Raw genomic sequence first — 26,407 nt, forward strand, 5'->3', positions numbered from 1 at the left:
ATTTTCCCTTACCAACAATTTGGTGCTAGTTATGCCTCAGTGGCCTATATGTGCTCCTTACATCCTTAGGAGTTACAACTATTTCACCCCTCCATAAAATACCACCTTCTGTGGATAAATCTTCACTGATCAATCCATATGGCTTAAAATTCATGGTTTGGTTTTTGCTCAATGGCCACCCTTCGACAACATACTTGCATACTTCTTGGAGTACTTCTTCATTACTCTTGCTACTCATCCATGCCTCTTTTGTCATCACACTCCCACTCAACACACAAAGTTCTGCTATTGAAATCGAATCATCAACAACATTGTCCTGAACTCTTACCTCATCCAACGGAATTCTTGATAGACCACCTGCAACTTTGTTGTGTTGTCCTTCCTTATACTCCATTCTATAATTGTACTCAATCACTCTTTATGCCAGTCTAAACAATCTGGGAGAGGCCTTCTCAGCCGCTCCCACTCTTAATCTCTCAAATAACAGCCTATGATCCATTCCCAACAGAAAAAGCGGTGTCCCAAATACATTGCCTTAACTGCTAAACACCCCAGGCACAAGCCAAGGCCTCTTTTTCAATAACTGAGTAAACTCTCGCAGCTCGAGATAGAGTTCTAGAGGCAAAACGTATGGTTACCTCACTTCCCTTCCCATCATTTTGCATAAGTACAGCCTCCACACCCTTGTTACTGGCATCAACGGTGATGATTTTGTCTCTTTTTGTGTCAAATGGTTTAAACGCCAGAGCCCTTATAGTACAAGCTTTGGTTCTTTCAATGGCTTCCTGTTGTCTCTCTGTCCACTCAAATTGTACCCCCTTTCTCATCAGCTGTCTCACTGGTTCTACTATTGAGGCAGAATCGCTCATGTACTTCGTACAAAACTCACACAAACCGAGAAATTCTTGTTTATCAGATGGTCAGGTGCTGCAATAATACTTTTCACCCATAATTCTTTGGGTTTTATCCCAATTCGGGATAAAGTATGTCCAGGACATTCCACTTATTATTGATACAGTTTAAACAGTTTAAACGTGGACAATTTCACTGTCAAACCACAGCCTCTCCATCTGCTCAATACTACTAATATCATTTTATGCTGTGCCTCATCTTTTGTCTACACTAAAATGTCATCCTGAAAATACATGACTCCTCACAAACCTTTGAATAGCTTGCCTATGAGCTTTTGAAAAACCGATGGTGCTGAGGCCAAACCAAAAGGCATTCTATTAAATTGAAACAGTCCACACAGCATGATGAATGTAGTAAAACATTTGCTTTCTTCCATCAATTCAATCGGATGATTCCATTACATAGATCAATTGTGGAGAATATACAAGCACCTCCAATATCCTTTAACTTGGAGATTTGAGGGCTAAAACAGGTCTGAACTTCTACCACACTTGGCTATTAACTAGTAGTTTATCGCAAATTTCTCTTTTTTCCTATAGCTACGTCATCAACTAGCAATGGCCCAAGTTAGTCAAGGTTCAACCCAAGGCCTTGAAACACATTGTAAAATTAAAGTAACATACCTGCCACCATCCCCAATATCACAAAATCTTCACTAAATCAGAATTCCAGAATTGTTCTATTTAACAGAAATTGATTGTATCCATATATGCACATTGTGCGTGTACAGCTGACACGGTTTTCAACCTATTGCAGGTCTTCTTCAGGGCTTACTTCAAAAAGGTTTTGGGAGGTTTCAATCCCATAAGTTGTTCTAGATTCCACTAAGGTTTCCACTATAGTTTTTCAAAGGGCATTCATCTTTCCCTCTATTTACTCAAATGGCCCATAATAATGCTTAAATTATCTTGTCTCTTACCAATTATTAAACCATGATCTATTCATTACTTCCGAAAGCTGTCCAAGCACGACCCTATATTGCCAAGATATTTTGATAAGAACCCATTCAGGTTCTTGTCTTTAGAAATGTGGCGTTCCACGTGGTTGTTTTCTTTTAAGAATGGAAACAGACAAGAGGATTTAAGCATTATTATGGACCATTTCAATAAATAGAGGGGAGATGAATGCCCTTTGAAAAACTATAGTGGAAACCTGGTATTACCCAAATTGATCGAATACCAAATTGACCTACTGAAGAATTGACTGAATTATTTTGGGCTGAATTCGTTAGGTATTTTGGTTAAATATTGATATGGGGGTGGGGTAAGGGAATAGGTTATGATAGAGGGAAGTGTGGGGGGTGGTGGGCGGTCTCCCCCCACATTATTCCAAATAAATCGAATTTTATTTTATCAATTCACAGTAATCCTTAAACCTTAGTGTAATCTAGATCAATTTAGGGAATTGATACCGCACAAAACCTTTTTGAAATAAGTCCGGAACAAGACCTTTAATAAGTAGAAACATGTGTCGACTGTACGCGCACAATGTGCATATATGAATAAAATCAATTTCTGTTAAATGTAACAATTTTGGAATGATCACTGATTTAGTGAGGATTGTGTGGCATTGGTGCAGGAGGCAGGTAAAGTTACTTTATATCTATTGTTTTTCTTTAATATACTCACAGCCGCACGGCTTTGTATATACAAGACAACATACATATATAAAGGATACAACAGTAGACATTAAAAACAAAAATATCACACAATTGATCTCAGACTAACCAGGAATCATCTACAACTCATTAATTATTTGACATCATAGTACAGTCGCATTTAGAGCAATTCAAAACAACATGAGGGTGTATCTTCATGCCAGTAAAACGTACCATATGATAAATGATCTAAAATCACTTTACACTTCCAATAAAATGTTACCATAAAAAATATAAAACTTTATATCCTGTATCATCTCTGTGATGTTCAGCAACGGATGAGTGTCAATCACAATGTTGTTGTTCACGCCTCTCGGGTCTAGGAAAAGTCTAATGGAATTATCAGTCTTCATAACTATCACCACAGTAGACAACCATTCGGAGCTCTCAGGTTCTTGTATAATCTTCTGTTTTTTTATGTATTGCAGTAAAATTTGAAGGGCCACCATTAGTCTCAGTGAAATGTTCCTCTATTTGCTCTTAACTGGTTTGTCATTTCCTTTCAATTTAACATGGTACAAGTATCCCTTCAGAACACCTACCTTCTCTCAAAACACTTGAGGGAACATTTCAACCAATTCCTGGTGCTTAAAGTTGTGTTCAATAGCCAACACTTGCTATATCGCCCCTGGCTTCAGCTCCATCCCAAACTCTGCTTGGTGCTTCCAGCTTAAAATAGGGGGGAAGGGCCTTTTTCCACTCCATTTATATTTCCCATTATTTCTCTGTCTTTGAATTTGAGCTTTTCTACAAACCAGCCTACCATTCCTATTTGATAACAGGAATATGCACATGACACTTTAGTAACCGGATTGAGATTCTTGACCACATCCTCCAGTTGTCCTTTATATACCTCATGTGGTGTTATAGTATGTAATGAACCAGAGTCTGACATTAAGTGAATCTTCTCTCCGCAGTTGTCACTTGCAACATGGGTCTTTCAATTTTTGAAAATTCATTTGAATCCTCATCTGGATCCCGTAACCTAAGTTCATCCCTCTTATGTAAATTATCAACAGTAGCCTCTTCCCTCTTGGGCTCAACACAAGTGAAATCATCTTAATTTATAATGACACTTCTTCCTTTCACTTGGCGTATGCATCTTCTTTTAGAATTTGCTCCTACAGGCCTTGGCAATGTGACCTGTTCTTCCACATATGTTGCATATTTTCCCAATGGCAAAGCATGACTTTGAGGATGTAACGTTGTACCTTGCCCCGCACCTATAGCATCTCACAGTGAAAGTACCTTTCTCCGGCATTTATTTGTGTTGATTCTTGTTCTTTTCTTCTTTGACCAATGTTGCACACACTTAGATGCTCTCCACATTTCTCTCTGTTGGTCTCTTCTTAGCTTCTGATGACCTCTCAATACTATTAGCTATGTGGATTACTTCATCCAGTGTAGGTTCTGATTCTTCCCATATTCTTTCAAGTATTTGATCATTTGACATGTGCACCATTATTTGGTCTCTCAAAACTTCATGTATAAATTGCCCGAAGTTGCTATTCCTCTTAAAGCTACTAGGAATTAATCTATTGATTCTCCTGGTAATTGATCCCTGGTGTAAAAGGTTTGTCTCTTCGGGATGACAGTTTCTTTCTTTTTATATTGATATTCCATAATGGCTGCCACTTCCTTATACACATTTAATCCATCATCCCCCTGAGCTTCCAAGACTGGCGAGAGATGTCTGCATACTTCTTGGCCCTCTGTTCCTGAGGTGCATGAAAATTGTATTTTTTCTAGAAGCAGGCAGTCTACTGCCTCTAGCAATATGTCAAACCCTGCTTTCAAGCGTCACCAAGTCATCGGAGGCCCGCCTGGATTTTGTAGAAACTTTGAAGGTCGTTCCAGAGGTTGCATTGCCATTTGGTAACTACTACCTTTATTGATAAGTCATCCAAGTCTAGTGTCACTGTTATGTATTTTATTGTACATAGAATTGCATTAGTACTGAGATGAAGAAGATGCTGTGTCGATCATTATATTGAATCTGGGATCCCTACTCAATCCTAGCGTTACCGGTAGGTAGATATCTGGTGATGCTTGGACCACTTTTTTTGAATGCACTGAGGCCGGTTCCTCTAATCCGCTTGTCGGATACAAATGGATGCGGCTTGAGCAGAGACTTGAAATGTAAACGTCTTCCATGACACTCAGAGTTTTCCAAAGTACCATAACCACAATTTCAGTATAATAATGTAGTTGCTCCACTGACCTTATGAGCAGTTGAATGCATGCTCGTTCTTCAGAGGACTCAGTCGTGAGTGAATTGAAATTCCAGGATGATGTGGCTTCTAGGCTAGTGAAGCTCGTTGCTAAATATTGTGTCATATGTCCATACTTAAAATGATAAAATCAACTGTGGATGTCTTCTTGAAGTACATTTATTTCATTTAGTAAGTACCATTCAGTTACAGCATAGCCACATCAGTCATCCTCCTCTCTTGACCTCCTTCGTTTGCCTCTCCTTCTAGAACATCACAAGAGAATCGTACATACACAAGAATTCTCTCTTAAGCAGAACATGACAGGTTGGTCCCGTGGGATGGAGGACTGGTTGGCCATGGTTACTTGGCCCCAGAAGTAATTGAGGAAGGATATCATCCAAGTGAGGGCTGTTACTGTGATCTCTAAGCAAGCATTTAATCAGTGTTTTGGGGTTTTTGGGTTGTATGCTGCGGAGAGATACAATAGCATAAGAGCTGTCAGATGATTCTGATCTGGGGACTTTAGAAGTTCTTAGCTGATGTTCAGAAGGTTTTTTTCTGTTCCTTTGGTGGCATTAAATCCAGATGGTCTGCCGTGGAGGAGAGCGCTTTTCTCGCTGCATTCTTGTAATTAGGATGACATCCTCTTTTCTTTTCTTTTTGTCTCAAGATGCAGGTTTCAGATTGAACAGAAGTTACCCCTGGATGTTTTGCCCAATGTCTTTTTCTGAGATCTGAGTGAAGTGTGTGAACTTTGTGATTGCTGTTGGTAACAGGAAGTCTTGGTTGTTATTCCATTTTGGAGAGGTTCTCTTGTTCCTAATCTTGTTATTCTTGTCAGCGAAGATGGTTGAAATATTATCTGCCCAGATGAGAGGGGTGGGATCAAGTTATTAGCCGTCTGTGGGTTTAATGAACTCATTATGTATATTGAATAGTACAGAGGATTTATTTTGCCTCTGTGATTCTGGTCCTTAGCTATTGTTTGTCTTCCACCAAATTACCTTTTGGTCTCCTCTCGCGTGTGTCCTACCTTTGTCTCACCCAATAGGAGCCATACAATTCTGAGTTTCTTTACGTCTCTCTTCAAGTGAGACAACACTTTATCATACCATTTGGTTGATTCCTTTCTTCTGTTTTACCTCAGTGATTGGAGGAACTGTGACCAATAATCTCTCGCTTTCAAGGTGGTAACGTTTTCTGCAATTGTTACATGAATGTCGTATTAGAAGCTCTTTATGTATTATTAGATCTGTGTTTATTCTTTCTTGTTCTAGCCCTGAAGGTACTTCTGGAGAGTGCAAGATGGCATGTAAGGAGGTAGGAGTTAGCGAAAAATTGTTTCTTAATGTTGATGTTATGGATAGGAAAGACCAGGGTAAAGATGGTGGGCAGCGTGTGCCCTTCAGTATAGAATGGGTCATTGACAAGGTGCTAAAAGCTAAGGTGTGATGGGTGGTTGATCCAGTTTATGGACAGTTTGTAGGTGGATTCACTATTTGCAAGGATGACAATGCCCGCCATTAGTAGACTTTGTAATGAGGGTTATGTTTCAAGAACTCTGACAATGGAAGAAAATTGCACATTAATATCAGCCCTTTCCTATTACCGCTTAATGAGACCCCCTCATTTTGTGTTACTCTCCTAAACACCTCCTAATTCTATTTCCAGATCTGCAGGGCTTGGAAATAGACTTGTGTACAGGCGCGTTATAAATGACTTATCATATCATATATCATATCAGGAGCAGTTCAACGGCAAAGCAATTTGCAGCCACCAACTCGACCACAATCCGCAGGGAGGCAGTGGGTGGGTGGATACCAAAGACAGCAAACTAACCAACTGAACGGATGTTCCCAAAACGGCTCCACACCTCAGGCGGGGCAAACCCGTGCCTCAGCCCCACGGAGAGGGACGTTGCTTCTCCATTGCAACTCAGACACGTCACTCATGGTCACCTTGGCACATCCGCTAACTACATTAGAAAGACAATTTAATTGGGTTTCTCCAAAAGAAGAACGTTACATTAGCGCCTAATTTCTGCAAAAAAATGCACAACGCAGCAAACTGTTGAATACAACTAGGGGACAGTCGCATGTTCAGGCCGGCGATGCTGTGATCCAATTTGTTCGCATTAAAGGCACGGCTGGGGTACCGTTTGGCACATGGAAGGCAATCTTTCGTTTACATATTTGAAAAAGGCCAGAAGTGTCAGTAGTCACCAGCATTTATACAGCACCGACATGTCACTTGGATAGCCTTGTGAGGATATGATTGGTTATTTATAACGCGCTTTTTGCCCAGAGGTTTCTAAGGCGGACCCAGAGATCGAACCTCTATTGCTCTGTGTTGTCTTGCTTTCAAGCAAGAGCACGTTGCCCCTGAGCTGTCCTCCCGAACCCGAGGTTCAAATAAGGATAACATTGGTTGCATAAATGCTCTCTCAACATGCGTACAACTACAGGCCAGCTCCCTAACCAGTAGGGGAAATTAAATTCTGGAATATTCTGCACCTGGTCGGTTTTGAAGGAACTGGCTCTCTAAACAGATGCTTACACTAGAGCCTTGCTGCTCCAATGTAACGTTAAGTTTGCAGTGACATTGCACAGTTTTAATATTTTTGAGAAAATTACCTTTGTGTAAATAAAATCAGAGCTATTTAAAGAGAGATTCCCAGACCCCCCTTTGTTTGCATACATTAACTTTGGGTTTCACCCTAAGTTAACAGGGCAATCCAGACGTGGACCCCTTGCTCACTGTTCTTAGAGAGGCAACAGTTTCACCTCACTGATGATGCCCAACAAGGCTGAAACACGTGTATGGGGTTACTGATGGTACTCTTGTTCAGAGGAGAATTGCCTAGCATTTCGGCGCTGGACTGCCCCTGGGCAGGACAAAGGCTGATATGCGGGGAAATTTCTTCTCTGTGAAAAGGACAGTGAGCTAAAGACTTGGTAGAGTCTCTCCCAGGGGTTACTCACCCAAGAACAGGTCATTGGGCTGTGTTTGTGCTGGTAGAGAGATTCCCAGACCCCCCTTTGTTTGCACACTATTTAAAACAGGCACTGACAAAGCCGACAGTTTTGACTCTTGAATTGGCAATGGCTAAAGAATTGATGGCACTGCCTCTTTTTCCCTCGTACTCTCACCACTTGGCATCCTGTTGCCACCTTAGAGCTAGGTAGTGCTGTCCTTTGCATTGCACTGAGATGATAATCCCAGGTGCTCAATACATATACCGCACGTTTTGCTATCATACAACAGGTGTTGCTAAGTAAGCACAGGTGCTAACATCATGGACATTTATTGGCAGGTAATCGAATGGACATGGGAGTGTTCATTTGCATCAGAGAGAGTGTGTGTGTGTTTTGCACTGATGTGTGAATCAGGGTGTTTGTTGGCAGTGCAGAGTCACTTTTTATCCAGTGCCAAGTCACTTTGCATTGTGCTAAAAATTCCATATATCAGGCCCATAGGGTTCACTAAGTTAAAATGCGAGGTAGGGCTTCCACCGTTTCAGCAGAAAGAAATCTCTGGAACTTGCCACAATGAATTGCCAGCTTAGCTTTGGTAGACTCCTCCGCGTCTGAGTGGGTGGAAACCTCTTGGGAGGAGCATTCCTGCCCCACCTCCAAAACAGTGAAGGGGTAGCTGGTGGGGGGAGGGGTTTGAGATAGAAAGGGAGATGCCTCTGTAAGATTTAAAAAAGTGGGAAAACTGCCAGCGGCATTTTTAGCAGTAGCATTCAGCTGCTGCCATTTTGACTTGAATCACTCAATCAGATATGTGTAGAGCGCACTGTCACCAAAGTCATCATGGCCCATAGAATCTTTGTACACATCACATGATACTGGTGTTTCCCCATTAAACCTCACCTTTTATAGCTTAATAAGAACCCTGCAGGTGCACAGCCTGCACTGAGAAGTTGCTTTGGGTAGTCTTGCGTAACCCCAGCAGAGGCCACTTTGGTAGAATTCAAGCACTGAATTAACATAAAAGCAACCATATAGGGCCAGATCAATACTGCTTGCCATCTGCGATCATCTGATCAGTTTCAGCCTTATCTAAACTCTGATCATTTGGCTGTCATTGTGAAAGCTGTAGATGGAGCTTAGCTGCACTATGGCAACTCCCTGTATTTGGGTTTACTGAAATCTCTCTGTCAAAAGATGCATGTTTTACAAAACAGCACTGCTCGATTTCTTCTTCCTGCCCCTTCCTGTTCCCGTGGGACCCCATTACTACAACCACTTAATTGGCTGCCTGTTTCTGCTGGCCTTTTTGTTAAAGTTGCAAAATACTGCATTTTATCAGCTAGTCACCTGAAGATCCATGCACCTACTCGTGCTCTTCAATCTAGTTTGCCTTGAACTCCTACTCACTTCAAGATTGAAAGGGAACTATCCTGGCGGTAGACACCTCTCTTGCAGGTCTCCAGAGTCTTGAATGCCCTTCCTGCTGCTCTTAGTTCGGAGTCCAGTTTAGTTGCCTTCAGGAAAAAGCTCCAAACCGTATTATGTTCATCTGCCTTTTAATCATTATCCATCACAATCCATTGTTGCTTCTTATAACGCTTTTATGCCTTTAGGTTTAAGCGCTGTACAAATAACCATAAACATAAAACAAGAAGCACCATTTAATTTGAGCGTATTATTTCAACAGCCTTGGTTCTGTGTACGTAAACCAGCTTTTTATAGTTCCATGTGTTAAAATCGCGTCAAAAATTGCCGTTTACACAAAAAATTGCAGCAAAAAGGGAGTGGTTTTGCCGCCGCAATGCATGTAAAGGATGCAGGGGAACACCCCCGCAAATGCCAGACCCATTATACCATTTAAAGGGAGCGGGGGACGCGCCCGCAACCACCGCTCCCCTTAAATGGTATAACCGGGTACACCTTTACCGGGTCAAACCACTGCATTTTTTTGCACGTTTTTTGCACAGGCGACAACATTTTTGCCGCAATTTTATTACTGCATACCCCTTTTTATTGGACCAGAGAAAAGCTACAAGTGGTAAATACATTATCTTTCATGTCCATTCCTTCCAATAGAAAACTTGCATACAGCCTGCTCAGAACTGAGGCACTGATTCCTGACCACTTGTCACTGCCTGTGCAATACAAACTGTGGGCAGCAACAGACTGGGACACCCACCCGGTAGAATCTAGGGCCTCTCTTATGTAAGTTTCACAACTGTTTAAGAGGTTAGTGCATTGATCCATTGAGCTATCTTGCTTGCCTTTCCATTGTACCAATATGCCTACCTCTCCACTTTAGAAAGCTTTGAGACAACACAATATCAAATAAGTATTTTGAAGGGAAGGGGTGTCGCTTCAAAGAAATGTGTTGATTTTGGTGTGCCAAAAACATTACATTTGCATGCAAAGTTCTCCCTAACTGGCAATGACCCCATGCCATGGCTTCTTGTCAATGCATGTTGAGGCCCCGGGCCCCCTTTGCAATCACGAAAGTGTGTTGTGCCATCAAAACTGCACATTTCCTTGCTTACTCCTATCACAGACCATATGGGCGTTCTAGCTTGCTTTGTCAATGGAATCGCTCTAAATACTCTAAATATATTTCATTTTTCCAGGAATACTCCAAAATATGCATAATGCAAATTTGTATAACTAAACCATATTTATAGCAGGGGTAACAATGTCAAGCTGCAAGCTTCTAGCCAGGCGTAGAGTTTCCTACCCCCTCAATTCTATACATACACAAAGGACACCATTTCTTACTCGCCTAAATTCAATTATCACAAGCCAGTGGCTAATGGCAGTGCAAATCTTAAGTCTTGGATAGTATGTGCAAACTGTATTGTACATACACATATTTGAGTCACATATTAGCAATATTAATACACGTTGTCAGTAAAGCACACGCTTTCAAAATTCCCCACAGCATATTCACAAAAACTGGCATCATATTGTCATTTCACATCTACACTAAAGGCAAAAACAGTGGCCTTGCCAGGGCTCGTTTTCCATTCAAATGCACTAAGTAAATGACCCTGTTTTCTTTTTGTTTTGCAGAGGTGTATTACTTCTCCGGACTATCAGTGGACCGAGCAAAGTGCTTGTCCCCTTTCAGTCGCCCCTTAACTTGTCAGATAAGTAATGCGGCAGATTCTGAAGGGTTAAGACAAATAAATGATCATCTGCAGTATCTGAAATAGTTCTTTCTATCAGAGTGACAGCAAAAGATGGGCAATAAAACTGCTACACACAGCCAGAAATAAATGACAATGCCAGGATTGTGGAGAAGCCAATTGTGCCACGCTATAGCTCATTCCAATCATGGATAGACTGGCGTTCCAGCACGGGCAGTATGAGGCTGCTTAAAATAGTCCCCCCCACACACCACTGTGAACACATCTACACTAAGAAACACTGGCACAAATAAAAGACTTGTACACCCACTGCTAAAATTGCTATGTCATGTGCAAAGGCACTGTGCATGGGCCATGGGAAAAACATAACTGATAACTTTATTTTTATACTACCAGTTCCGGGTGTAACATACATCGTTCTAGCATATCCTAAAGGTAAATATCGGTCAGTAATTCATAGGGTCACTTCTGTCCCCCCCTTCTTAAATATCGGAATTACCACTGATCACTTCCAGGATGGGGGCGTAGGTCCCTGTGGCTTATTAATGGTCACTGAAAAGGCTACATGTATCAGATGGAATGGAGGTATGTACGGTATAAGAACAGTACCTAAGTTCCAGTGATCACACAGGCCTCTATGAAGTGTCTTTGTAGACGCGTAATTGTCCACCTTGTTCCATTGCAGAGTCGCTGTGATGGCATAAGAGTGTGTAGTAGCGTAATTACAGCACCTGTTTTCAGTTTTAGCTCGTGAGGGGGCATTCATTTTACAGCGTTTTGCTCTTTAGAGACTGAAACATTGAGCCAATAATTAACTGTTCATTGACACTGAAACTGCTGTGCCTGTGTGAAGAGAAGTAGGGGTGGAAAAAAGTAACTTCCGAATGTTTGCGATATTGGAAGGTGAAGGCGACTGCATAGAACCTTGCTCAATCTGTTTGTTTAAATGGTATCTGTTGTTGAAGTGGGTGTACTTTGCCATTGGGACTGCAGAGAGCAACCTAACACTGATAAATTGCATCCCTACCTTGAAATGACAGCTGTTATTGAAATGATAGATGTTGTTGGAGTGGGTGCACTTTGGCATTTGGACAGCAGAGGGCAACCTAACACTGATAAATTGCATCAGCTGAGTATGGAAACCGGAGCAGGACGATTAGGTGCGGCCAGTTCGGCGCGGGCCGATTCGCCGCGACCAATTCGGCGCGGGAGCCAATTGGGCGCGCCCATTTTGGCGCGCCCAATTCGGCGCTGCGACGTTTGGCCGTGGGGATGTTTTGGTGTGGGGTTGGGGTTCCAGTATTTTTTTATGTGATTTGTGCAAATGATGTTTCGGCGCGGGGAGGGGGTTACAGTATTTTTTTACAGTATTTATTTTAAAGCACATGCTTTAGAGTATTTTTTATTGTGAATTGCCCGAATACTTTATTTTTTTTTCTTTATCAATTGTTCAATGATGAGACTTAAATATAAAACTTTTGCTGCCAAGCCACAAGGCCAGTTTGGTCTTGTGGTTAAGTTCAAAGCCTCACAATCTTGCAGGCCATGGTTCGTGGCTGGGCTAAAGCTTTTAATTTTATTCTATTTGCAAAATATCACATTATTTTTATTTAAAAGGGGGAATTAAGGAAAGGTTATGTTTATCCACAAATCATGGCCTGCAAGACTCTGGGGCAGAGAACTTATCGCAAGGCAACTACCTTCGAGGTGGTAGTGGGCAGGGGTGGAGGAGCAAGGTGGTAGCTGGCGGGTGGTGGGAGGCGGTAGTGGGCAGGGGGTGGAGGAGAGAGGTGGTAGCTGGCAGGGGTTTAGAGGTGGTAGTGGGCAGGTGGTGGGAGGGGGGAAGTGGTAGTGGGCAGGGGTGGGAGGGGTTTAGGTGGTAGTGGGCAGGGGGTGGAGGAGCGAGGTGGTAGCTAGCAGGTGGTGGGAGATGGTAGTGGGCAGGGGGTGGAGGAGAGGTGGTAGCTGACAGGTGGTGGGAGGTGGTAGTGGGCAGGTGGTGGGAGGAGAGGGGTGGAAGTGGGCAGAAGGTTCTTTTTTATTGTGAATTGCCCAAATGCTTTATTATTTTTTTTTTCTTAGACTGTTCAATCATGGGGGTTAAATATGTAACTTTTGCAGCCCCTGGCAGAAGGCCAGTTTGGTCTTGTGGATAGGTTCCAAGCCTCGCAATCTTGCAGGCCATGGTTCGTGGCTGGGCTAAAGCGTTTAATTTGATTCTATTTGTAAAATATCACATTATTATTTTTTTCAAATAGAATAAAATTAAAAGCTTTATCCCAGCCACGAACCATGGCCTGCAAGATTGTGAGGCTTGGAACTTAACCACAAGACCAAACTGGCCTTGTTCCTGGGCAGCAAAAGTTGCATATTTAACTCGCATAATTGAACAGTTTAATAAAAAAAATGATAATAAAGCATTTGGGCAAATCACAATAAAAAATACTACACTTCACGCCAGTCACTTCACCCCAAAATTTTTTTCAAATGCAACACGTTGTCAGGCACAGTTCCTGTCAACGTGCTGCATTTGGAAATAATTATGCTTTTAAATTTGCCGTGAGGGAGTTTAGATGTGGCTGCAATGTCAGCCACGTCCAAACGTCCCTCGCGCCAAATCAGCGGCGCCAGAAAGGCTCCCGCGCCAAAATGGGCGCAGCGAACTGCCCGCTGCGGCCAATTGGCCGCGCCGAACCGGCCCGCGGTGAAACGGCTGCGCCAAAAGGGGGTGTACCATATGGAAACATACCTAAGCATTTTATATATATAGATATAGATAGTGCTTGATGCCCCAGTTGACAGTACCAGTGATAATTCTGCTGAGGAAGGGTTGCCTTCAGCTCCTTCTCACTACTTATGTCTAGTTTTGATTTTATTAGGTATTTAAAGTTATGTTCCTATTATAGGTTGCGCATTGCTGAGCAACCTTGGCGTTTGACTGGGCACCTGTGTTTCATGTCCTGCTGAACTCAACATTCATTTTCTTTATTTTTGTTCTTATTTTAGTTTGGTTTTGTTAATTTTACTTTGCCTTCCTTGTTCGCCGGCCTTGGAGGCGGAGGTTGCCAGGTCTCCTCGAGCCCAGCTTGCCTGACCTCACAGGCCTTTTGCTTCAGACATGCATTCATTGCGAGTCTTTCCTCGCTTGTGATCATGAGCAATGAGCCGATTGGCTGGTTCTGAGGATTATTGGCTCCCACTCTCAGCTGCCTGCCATCCTGGTGAGGTGGACTGCTTTTAGCTCCTTCTGCCTACCTATTTCTGGTTTTGGTTTGATTACACGTTTAAAGTTATTTTCCTTTTACAGGTAGTGCATTGCTGCTCAACATTGGCATTTGACTGGGCGCCTGTATTTCATGTCCTGCTGCACTCAGCATTTGTTTCCTTTATTTTTGTTATTATTTTCATTTGGTTTAGTTAATTTTACCTTGATTTTCTTGTTCGCCCGCCTGGGCAGCGGAGGTTGCCTGGCCTCATTGGGGCTACAGGCTTCTTGAGCCTGGTTTGCATGCCCTCACAGGCATTTCCTTTCAGATATTCATTCACTGCAAGTTTTTCCTCACTGGCGGTCATGAGCTACGAGCCGATTGGCTAGTTGTGAAGCTTATTGCCTCCCACTCTCAGCTGGTGCTAGTGAGGTAGGGCTGCTTTTAGCTCCTTCTCACTACTTATTTCTAGTTTTGGTTTGATTACTCATTTAAAGTTATTTTCCTTTTAGAGGTAGCACATTGCTGCAGAACCTTGGCGTTTGATTGGGCGCCTGTATTTCATGTCCTGCAGCACTGAGCATTAATTTTCTTTGATTAATTTTACTTTGCATTCTTGTAGGCCCACCGTGACGGTTGCCTGGCCTCATTGGGGCTACGGACGTCTCCAGCCCGGCTTGCCAGCCCTCACTGGCATATTCTTTCAGCCACTCGGTCACAAGCTACAAGCTGATTGGCTCCTGCTCATACCATGTGCCCTTCTGAAGATGGCCAGTTTGTTTTGGCAGTGCAGTGGAGGCGCTGAAGTCCCTCCAAAGTCTGGCCCATCTGCGTCCATCCACGCTCAAGACGGGCTCTTGGCGCTAGATGTCAGTTGTAAAAATGTAAATTACCCACATGAGGCTCTACTACGTTCGGCATCTGACCTGACACAGCTGCCCCTGGATGGCTCATAAAACCATTGCCCTCGAGGTTGGGTATGCCTGAGTCACCCACCATTGAAAAGTGCCTTATGCTCAATGTACATTCACTTAAGGCACATGCTTCTCCTTTTTGCAAACTTCTACAAGAGCATGTGCCTGAGTTCGTTTTTGTAACTGAGACATGGCTTAATGAAGCCTCAGGCCCGTATGTGGTTTAGGCGATGCCGGCGGATTACTTCATTCTACAACTTGATAGGCTCTCATCACAAGTTGATGGGTAGCATTAATCTACCACTCCTACTTTACCTGCTCCATTTTTCCTTTCCATCATGAATTAAAATGGAAGCCCTTCTCCTGCAGATTGGAGTCTAGCCAGTTAGGACAATCCACTTTTGCTTAGTCTACCGACCCCCATCCTCTGATGCAGGCCTTTCTGGAAGCAATAGCACATCGTAATTTTCAGTTTGCGAATCTGATAATATTAGGTGATTTCAATTTTCACCTAAATAACCCTTCTTCAGATTTACAGACTATACTGTTCATTTCTGTCTTCTCTGATCTCGAGCTTCAACTATTAGTATCAGGTGCTACTCATAGGTGTGGTAAAATCTTAGCTCTTGTGTTTGCTACAGCAGGATTGGTGTTTATATTTTCGGCAGCGCCTCTTTTATGGACTGATCACTTCATGGTCGATTTCCTGATACATTTTGTGCCATGGGCCTCTAGGGATGGTTGCTCATCCAACCGCAGGTGGTGTAGCATCAATGTGGCGGATATTGCAGATAATATTATCGCTATATGCCCTCCATCTGAAAACACTGATCTGTTGTCCTTGTCATCAGCCTTACTATCAACTGCCAACCTGCTGGCTCCTTTCATGAAGGCCAGGTCCCATAGGCTCCCTTCTGAACCGTGGTTTTCTCCTGAGCTCGCAGGGCTCCATCTTCTATGCAGGCAGGCGGAACGCCTATGGCGCTGCTCCTATAGCCAGTCTAGTCACACTGAATTGCACAGAGCCACTGCATTGTTTAAAACAGCTGTCTTTGAGGAAGAACTTTCCTTTTTCTCTTCATGTGTACTATCCGCAGTAAATCAGCCCAGAGAGTGTATTAGGCTGGTCTAGTCCCTGTCATCTCCTGCTTCAGCCAATGTGGCTGTTAGTCACAAGCTCTCAGTGACTCACTTTCCAACATTTAGTCTGACAAGATAGCTACTATCCGTCAGAATATTGTTGACTCCAGATCCTGGCGTACTACTTATTGTTTATTGCAATGATGTGCCTGCCCCATCTCATGTCTGGGCATGTTTTCCTGTGTTTACTGATGAAGACATTGTGAAAGCTACTAATGCCGTTAAATCTGCTTCTCCATCAGACCCAATCCATCTGTTCCTCCTTAAAGCGATCATCCCTTTGATCAGCTCTTGGGTTTCATCTGCTGTGAATTGCTCATTTGGTGATAGTTGTATCCCTTCTGGTCTTAAGTACACTATGGTGAGCCCCCTCTTAAAAAGAATGGCTTTGGACTCTACTGTTCTTTCTAATTTTCAGCCTATTTCCCTGCTTCCTTTGTTCATGAAGTTGCTTGAGTGACTGGTTATGCCTTTACGTTGTTCTTTCCTGTAAGATTCTTTCCTAGACCCCTTTCACTCAGGCTTTTGGCCTCTGCGAGGTACAGAGTCAGTGTTGCTGTCCGTCATGGATGATCTGGCCAACCTGGTGGATGTGAGTGGTGTCGGGCGCTGATTTGGTTTGATCTTTGGCTGCATTCGACACTGTCAAATCATTCCATCTTGGTGGGCCGGCTGGCAGCGGCTGGCATCACAGGCACGGTACTCACCAGGTTTCGTTCTTGCTTGTCTGAGCACTAACAATCTCTTCTGCTCTACCCCTTTTCTTCTGTGCCTTCTCCACATCTTGTGGGGTTCCACAAGGTTCTGCTGTGTCCCCTATTCTTTTCAATATTTATATCAAACCCTTGGTTGAACATATTCACTCTTTTGGTTTCAAATGCTTCTCATATGCGAATGACACCCTAATTCTGGTCTGCTTGGATTTACATGCAGCTGAATATGGTGGCACATAGCCAAGCATGTCTACTCGCCATCAACATCTGGATGAGTGACAACTGGCTCCTTTTGAAATGGAGTAAGACCACAGTGATGGCAGTTGCTCCCCCCTTCCAGTTCTGCCCTGTGGACCACTGATTTCTGGCAGTTTTCTCTTTCGGTCCACTGCCTAAACCTGTACAGGTAGTAAAGAATCTTGGCATCAAATTATCCCCCTCTCTATCCTTCAAGCCCAGGTGGGCGCTGTCTGCCAATCTGGTCATTTTAAATTGAAAGGGTTACGTAAAGTGCTTCCCTTTCTTCCAGAGCAATAGTGGTATCTTCCTTGGTTGCATGTTCTCTGAACTATTGTAATACCTTGTAGATTGCCAGCCTTCTTACCTTCTTCAACAGCTCCAGGAATACCACAGCCAGCCTGGAAACGAGGGCTCCATTTAAGGGGTCTGCAACTCCTATTTTGGCCTCTCTACAGTGGCTACCTGTAATTAAACAGGTGAAATTCAAAGCACTGTGCATTGTGCACTGGACGTTCTACGGCGTCGATCCTGGATTCTTTCAGGAACATTTCTCTCCCTATGTCCCTGCTCGTTCTCTCCATTCTGCTTCTCTATTGCTCACTCAGACTCCTCATCTTTTATGTTCCAGAACTGGTGGCTGCGCCTTTTCGGTTCACCGGCCTGGTTATTGAAAGCTCTTCCATTGAGCGTGTGCGAAATTCAGGACCATCTCTGGTTTCGCCGTTCTTTGTATTTTAGCCTTCTATTCCCTTTCTCTCTCTGCTGTTCCTACTCTCTCCAGGTAGTGCCATGATGCCCCCTGTTGGTGTAAGCTGCGCTCTACAAGTAAATAAATAAATGTTAGCCAATTTAATGGTACAAAGTGAGGGTCATTTTATATAAAATGCAAATTGCATGGTGGGGATCCCCAACGTTAGCACTTTTGTGCTGTTGTGTGCCGTGCATGACATTTTTCACTTTTGCGAGGCGCAGTGCAAAAGTGAAGAGTAATGATTGTCTGTACTCTTCAGTTTTAGTCTTGATCTTGTAAAATTGGATTCCTACCGAAGCCATCAACAGGTGATAATTGCAGGTGGATTTCGTAGCAAACTATTGGGTTTGCACACATAACCTTTTACCTGATCACCGCTCTGCAATTTCAGTTAATCCTAGGCATGCCTTGGCTTGAACGTCATAACCCAGTAATCAATTGGAGAAACCATACAGTCATGTTCCCATCAGATTGCCTCCGCACCTGCTATCTGTACCTACCCCCAGTCCAAGGAGTGCTCAAATTGGGAGCTGCAGCATCCCCTAGTGCGTTGGGGCTCCTACCTCACTGGTATCAAGAGTTTGAGGACATTTTTCAGAAGGAGGCTACGGAGACCTTGCCACAGCACAGGCCATACGATTGACAGATCGACCTGCAGCCCAGAACACAACCCCATGCAGCCGTATCTATGCGCTGACAGAAAAAGAAAACCAACACCTGCGGGAGTATTTAGACCGGTACCTCACCAATGGGTTCATCCGACCATCCAAATCCCAAGCATCCTCAGCGCTGTTTTTCATCCCGAAGAAGGGAGGCGAGCACCGGACCTACATTGATTACAAGGGACTCAACAAGATTACGGTAAAAAATAGATATCCCCTACCGCCCATTCCCACACTCTTGGATCAGCTTAAGGACGCAAAAATATATACCAAATTAGATCTACGCGGAGCGTACCACCTTGTTAGTATAAAAGAGGGAGATGAATGGAAAACGGCGTTCCGCACGAAATATGGGCTATTTGAATACACCGTAATGCCTTTCGGGTTGTGAAACGCCCCAGCGGCTTTCCAGTTTTTTATGACAGACATGTTACGGGAGCTACTTGATGTGTGCATCATGGTTTACATTGACGATATACTTATCTACTCAGCATCGGAAGAGGAACACGTGCAACACGTAACGGCAGTCCTGAGAAAACTTTGTCAACGCCACTTGTGCACCAAGTTAAAGAAGTGCTATTTCCACGTCGGGATGGTAGAATTTCTGGGATTCATATTAACCACGCATGGCATCCAGATCGATAACAGGAAGGTGGAAGCAATCTTAAACCTTCAAGTGGTCATCTGAAGCAGAACAAGCATTTGGGCAACTCAAGACACAATTCACAACGGCCCCTATCTTAAAACATCCAAATCCTGACCTGGATTTTAGTGGTCAAAACAGACGCATCCAGTGTCGCCATGGGGGCAGTGCTATCGCAGAGGGATCCTATTACCAATCATCTACACCCAATCGCCTTCTGGTCTAAAAAATGTTCACCTAGCGAAATTAATTACTCCATAATCGACAAGGAACTTTTGGCCAACAAAGCAGCATTTAAGGAATGGCATCATCATCTACTGGGGCGTGACACACTATCATGGTCTACACGGATCATCGAAACTTGCAGTATTTACGGACTGCACACACCCAATCATGACGTCTGCTCTTTTGGGCCCAGTTCTTTTCTGAAAATGACTTTACAATCACGTTCCGCCCTGGAGTCAAGAATGGGGAAGCGGACGCCTTGTCACGCATCGGATGGAGTCAGGAAGAAAAAGACGCTTACGCACCCCGTGCACCATGGCCATCATACCAGGAAACAAATTGCTAGGGCTAATCAGCCAAATGGTGTCACCTCTAGACCAGTTGCACCAGGATATAATGCAGGCCCTGACCCCATAGCAATGGCAAGAATGGATAACCCAAGATGAGCATCGCTCCATGGAAAATGGCCTTCCGTTTCATCAAGGATGGCTCTATGTTCCTGTGCCTCGCCTGCAAACCGAACTAATGCATAACTAACACGATACTCAGCTTGCGGGCCACCCGGGAATCACTAAAACCTTAGGGAAAATCCACCAATATTACTGGTGGCCCACTTGGCAAAAGGATGTAATACAATACGTCAAGACATTCGATGTGTGTGCCTGTAGTAAGATGCCTAAGACGAGACCCTCCGGGTTACTTCACCCTTTACCAATACTACCCGTCCCATGGCACACCATCTCAATGGACTTTTATAACCGAGTTTCCTCTGTGCAATGGATATAATACCAGTATGGTGGTAGTTGACTTACTTACAAAGATCGCGCACTTCATTGCCCTTAAGGGGTTGCCAAATGCCAAAATGTTAGCGCATGCTTTCTTGACAAATATCGTGAGGTTACACGGCTTTGCATCAATCATCATCTTGGATAGAGGAAGTTCGTATCCAAGTTTTGGAGGCATTGCTGCGAACAAGCCCATATTGACGTCCGACTATCTACAAGCCATCACCCACAAACGGATGGGCAGACCGAGAGAACCAACCAGACACTAAACTAGTATTTGTGGTGCATGTTTCCTCAATCCAAAGGCAGTTGGGTCGACCTCCTGTGGGTGGCCGAATATGCTTACAATAATAACATCCATAGCGCCACTGGGTTCACCCCTTTCTATTTACTCTATGGGCGACATCCAAAGACCACCGAGTTCGATCCTCCCACTGCTCTGGAAATGCCCACGGTCACATCCCTTCATACCAACATTAAAGAAACGTTACAAAAAGCCCATGCAACACTTCAGGAAACCAAAAATACACAAAAGAAATTCACAGACAGGAGAAAAGGGAGGCCTCTGAATACAGAGTTGCAGACAAGGTATGGCTCTCCACCAGACATATTCGATTATAAGCCTCAAAGAGGTTCCACCTTAAATATATTGGACCCTACTCTATATGCGCCATTATTAATCCAGTGGCGGTAAAACTTGAACTTCCCCCAAATCTAAAGATCCACCCAGTCTTCCACGTATCCATACTTAAACCCGTACACCCCGGAACTCAGAATTCCTTCAACAAGCCTCCCCTAATAGAAATCCAGGAAGGAGAAAAAGAATACAAAGTAAAAGAAATTCTGGACTCCAAAGTATGTAGGCAACGTTTATACTATTTGATAGACTGAAAGGGGTACAGTGCTCAAGATAGGACATGGGAACCCAAGGAAAACATTCATGATACCTGAATGATTGCCTGTTTCCACCATAACTATCCCCACAAGCCAGTCCTGGGAGGGACGCTTCTTGGGGGGGTCTTGGAGGGGAGTGCTGTCACAATCCTGTTACGGGCCCAGGGGTGGCGGGCTAACAGGGGGAGGGAGCCCCCCTCACACAATAGGAAAAAGGTGGACAGGGATGGTGGCTGGCTGGCGCGAGCGTGTAGGTGGGCGCGACCTAGTTGCGGCCTGCAGGAAAGAGCTGAAGGCAAGGGCACCGCCCATCACAAGCCAAGAAGCACTGAGCACGTGTGAGCCCGGCACGTGCAGCAATTCACCTGGCACGTGCACTAAGCCAACGCCCTTCCGCATCTAGCTTCGGCAGGGTATGGCGCAGGACTATAAAGCCACACCCTGGACCGCATCCTGTTCTTAGCGTTTCTTCTGCTCCTGACAAGAGTAGTGTTTCGCTTACCGCTTCTTTGCTCAAACATCTTCCTCGTTGAGCTCCTTCGTCAAGAGCATTCTTCTGCATCCAGTTGGTACTCCATCAGCATGCTTTGGTCCTTCAGCATCCTTCGGTGCTTCGGCAATCTTCAGCAATCTTCAGCAGCCTTTAGTACCCTGGGTCGTCGGTCGTGGTCTGCGACCTTCAGCATCCTGTTCAATGCCGCTCCGCGGAAGGCTCCGTCCTCCTTGCAACCTGCGTGGACTTGCTACCACCCTTGGTCTTCCAGGCCCCCAGCTCCTGGTGTCTGACGCCCTGTTCGAAAGCAAGCAACAGGGTTATCATCCGCCTTCCGTTCTCCTCCCATCAGAACCAATCCCTCAACTAAGAACTTGAGAACTTACCTGTATCCAGGAACGAGCGAGGCCTTTCTCAGGGTTCCACCACTGGTTCGGCGCTGAAGTTCCAACACCTAAAGGAAAAGAAAGAACATAAGACAATAATCAGAGACATCGCACCTGGGACAGAAACTATCATCCGCTTCAGCCCCCTCTTTGGGACCCATCTCCGGGGATGCGCTTGCAGACACAGAACCACAGGTGAGCCGCATCCACGCGCTCCCGCCAGCCTCGCATTTTAAGGGGATTAGGGGAAGTGAGAGGGGAGTGGGTGAACACTGCAGTTATTTTTCCACAGTAGACTTACCCTTTGTTCACCCCTTAAGTTCCCACAACAACCCCAGAACAACAATAACGCAAGTCCCGAATACCCCCAGCCCCCTCCCAAACTCCCGTCCCCTGGAGGTTTTTCCTCCATGTGACAGGTGAGGGAAGGCGTGGTTTGGACATACGACCGGGTGAAGGGAACCTGTACGGGGGCCACTCTTCAGCACAGTCCAGACCAGGCACTCCTGCAGGGCACGAGAGGTAAGCATGACACCAGCTTCTTCTTTTTACATCTTCACACTTCTTCAGGCGCTTCTCTCAGTTGACCATCAATCTTTTGGGGATACTTCACATAAGGTTTTCTTAGTGGATACCTTGTCTCAAAGATTCTTTGTGGTATAGGCAACATTACTGGCATTGCACATGTCGCAATTTCCAGTTTCCTGCATATAGGCAAAATAGGGGTGGGACTTCCTGTAGAGGTACTCGGCTGCTCTTCTACCCTCCCCACTCTGGTTGAGTCATCGACCACTCCTTTACCAGTTTCCTCATATCAGCATCCTTTCTTGAAAAAGTGCGTCTTAGGAGTCCACATTTTCATTACTCCTTTCAGAGATCCTGGTCATCAACACTCCAGGTCATGTGACTACATTGTCCATTTCGACTGCAGTAAATACACCATCCCACGTACTTCTTGTGGTTACTTGGATACAGGAACATCGTTCCCTCTGGTGCTAAGATACTGGCCTTATGTAGTCTCTGATTTCGTCATCTGTCAACTCCTTGGGTCCAAATCCTGACTCGATATCTATCATGATCTTCATTCCTACTGCTTTCTTTGCTGTCTTCTTGCACTGTGCGATTATTATCCCAATTACATAGAATCCAAACATCACCATCATGAGTATAGCTCGCAAGAGCTTGAAGATATTCGCCCTCCATTGTGGAACCCATGAGAAGAGGGACGCGAACCAGCTGTCATCTGCAATGTCTTCTGCCTCATCTTCCATCTTGTTGTGCAAGTTTGTAAGCAGGGTTGTGGCCTCCGTCAAGGTCCCATTCTCGTCATCATGAGATGGTGTGAACGTGCAACATGATTCTCCAATTTTGGCACAAACACCTCCATCCATTGCTGTGATCATATCAAGGACATATCTGTTCTGGAAGGTCATCAGTCTTATGGCCCTCAATTCCTCCTTGATCGCCTTGAATCCCTTAATAGTGGTTTTGATCATCTGCAGGAGTTCCCATCTGGTAATCTGTAGCCATTTAACTTTGGCCATCGTCTGGATCCCAGGCATAAAGATAGTTGTGAACAACGCTGTGTAATACATCCAATGGGTCTTCAGCAGCCATGGAGTCTCCAGAATCAAGTGTCGCTATGGAGACGGTGGAAAAGGACCTCCCATACCAAGATGGCGACCAATCACGTCCAAAGAGCACTGACGTCATCATGAGTGCATCAGACCCGGAAGGCCACGATCCGTAAATAAGTACACTTCAGATCAGATAAGCTGCGCATTGCATCTGAACTGTGCTGCGCATTGGAACTGATTTGTTTTGCTATACGCTAAATTTGTGTTTCTTTTATCCCGGCTTGATCGCGCGCTTACATTGTCTCCTTGCTTGTAATTTTCTGCTCCTCTGTCCCAACTGTTTTGTCGGCACCCTGTGTCCTCGCTCCCCCACCTTGCCTTTCATTCTCATTCTGCTCGCTTACCTGGTTCCCAGTCCCTGACTCCTCCTCCTTGGTTCCTGTTTTCAGTGCATTCACCGGACTGCCCTCCTGTCCGAAGCTGTTCTCTGCTCTTACTGAAACTTTCCTGTTACTGGTTCTTCAGTTTCTTGTGTTTGGAATGCTACATCTGCTCTTTCTGCCTGGGAATCAAGACACCATTTTCAGTCAGGTTTTTTTCCCCTGCGGGTTTTTTTTTCTCCTTGACACCCAGCTGTCCGGGTGGCCCCTGCACCCCCCAGATTTCTCTATTTGGGCTGCACAGTGGTGGCTTGGAGTGATAGGCCTTGCCTCTTTGCTACGAAGGACAACAAATCAAAGAAGGTAAGGGCCGTCACTGACACGCTGCATTCTGGCTGAACAACCTGTGCTCATATGGAATGGCATTAAAGGCTTCTATTCATTTTGCTGAAAAGTAATTCTCTCTCCTGGTTCGATTGAGGAACTCAAGTGATTTTCTTTTCCTCAAATGGGCGTCTGCCTTTGGAAATTCATGAATGTTCAGATCGCTTTTTGGAGTCACTAATGCTGAACGTGAATAAGCACTAGGGAACACATCCCTCCCCAATCCTTTAGCAGCATCATGTAAGCTCTGGACCCACAGGCCCAGTAGTGATCCATTAGTACTACTATTCCATCCTTCATGCCTGGTACATCAAAGATTCGGCCACACTGATGATTTACTCCAACCTTTCTTGTACCATTGTTTCTGAAGCATAGGGCTGCACTGGCCAGAAGCACTATCTGCAAGGGTCCTCCTTTATCATTGACCCATGTTCACAGCTTCACAATCTTCGGCCATTGGTGCTTGCATTCATTCTCTGCTGTAATTATAACTTGCACATCAAATCCTGTTACTGCTGTTGCTCTGCATACAATCAGTCCTTCTGCCTATCCTTCCGGAGGTAACACTGTTCCTTTAATTTGTAATGGTCTCTTTCCTTGCACCTCTGTATCTCTTCCAAATGTTCGTCTTGACAATCTAGCATCTTGTTTTCTTCTCTTCTAATACCTGTCTCTGTTTATTCCAGACTGTTCATATGTTATCACTAGATTTTGTGTTTCTGGCTTTTTTGTTTGTCTTCAAACCTTGTACATAGTTATCTTCTCTTGGGGGCGTCTACTCGGTCACCCATATCAAGGATACTGTTCCAGCCTGGAATTGACCTCATGTCTGGCAGAGTGCAAGATGTGTTGGATAATGGGCTTTCTGCACTGGTACTTCTGTAGCTATACAAATCTTATAAGTCCACACAGCATAAGGTATGAGAGCACAAACATAACAGCTCTCTTTAAAGGTTTTGTCGCTCTTTCTTTTCATGTGTTGATACCACATGTTTGTGCTGTACTATCTAAATATGTGTAAATATTGTCATCTTCCTCTGTACTCCTTTTACGTCTTCTGAACAGAATAGTTGCTGCCCATGGAAATATTTCTAAAGCGGCTCTGCTCTGGGAAGAGAACACTCAAGACCTAGGTTCATTAGTAATTGGCAAATCTACACGAGTTACTGGAGTTGGGAGAATCAAAGGAATTTCTGCCTTTTTTGGATCAATAAAATAATAAATCAGAAGAAACATGAAGGCACAACGCATGATTGTAAACAAATATGTGAAAAAACAGCATATGAAACCCCACCATTGTGCCATTCTGAAATCTCTTGGCCTTGCTCATTTTCTAACATTGAACCATTTTCAGGATTCCTCATTATGCCTGTAAACTACTTTAAGGAAGAAAACACATTTTAAATCAGGCAGATCAGGTAAATCAGGTAGCTGAAGGATCTGTTCAATTATCATCGTAAGAAGCCTCCTTATCGCAGGGCCATTTTTAGGATCATGCAGAAAAGTACGCATGTTGATACTACGCCCAACAAGAGCAGGATAAGCTTGAAGTATATATATGAAAACAGCAAGTAGGATCCTATGGGCATCGTCGTTTGTCAGAACCATAGATTCAATAAAGCAAATACTCAGTAAGGAATGAATTGGGATACTGCTCCCATTTCCAGTTGTCAAAATTGAATTCAAAATCTAGCTGAAGCATTTTTATGATGCATTGACAATTTTCTAAAGTTCATTTTCAAAGAACTCTGTGGCTCAAGAAATTTATTTGCATACCTGCTGTAATATCTATAAGGAGTGTTCAGGAGAGCCACAGTCCAAGTGCAAATATGCACTTATCTAGCAATCTGTTGGTTTATTGTCTTTCTTCCTCGTTATCGATGGAGTCTACACGTGCTGAAATTCTTCCTCTTGTCTTGCTTCCGAATCCCGATCGTTAGTGGTGCGTCAGCCTCTCCAATGCAGGTTTTAACATTGTTAAGATGGATCCAGGCTCTCCTGCCTTGAACTTTTACTGCAGAGGGAGTAATGTCTTCCACAATGAACGGGCCAACAAATCTAGGCTCGTGCCACTTTCTAGTAAAGTTCTCGATGAACACTGTGTCACCAATAAACAACCT

The sequence above is a fragment of the Ambystoma mexicanum genome, chromosome 8, assembly GCF_040938575.1.
Source record: "Ambystoma mexicanum isolate Mex_15411 chromosome 8, UKY_AmexF1_1, whole genome shotgun sequence".
NCBI classification, from domain to species: Eukaryota; Metazoa; Chordata; class Amphibia; order Caudata; family Ambystomatidae; genus Ambystoma; species Ambystoma mexicanum.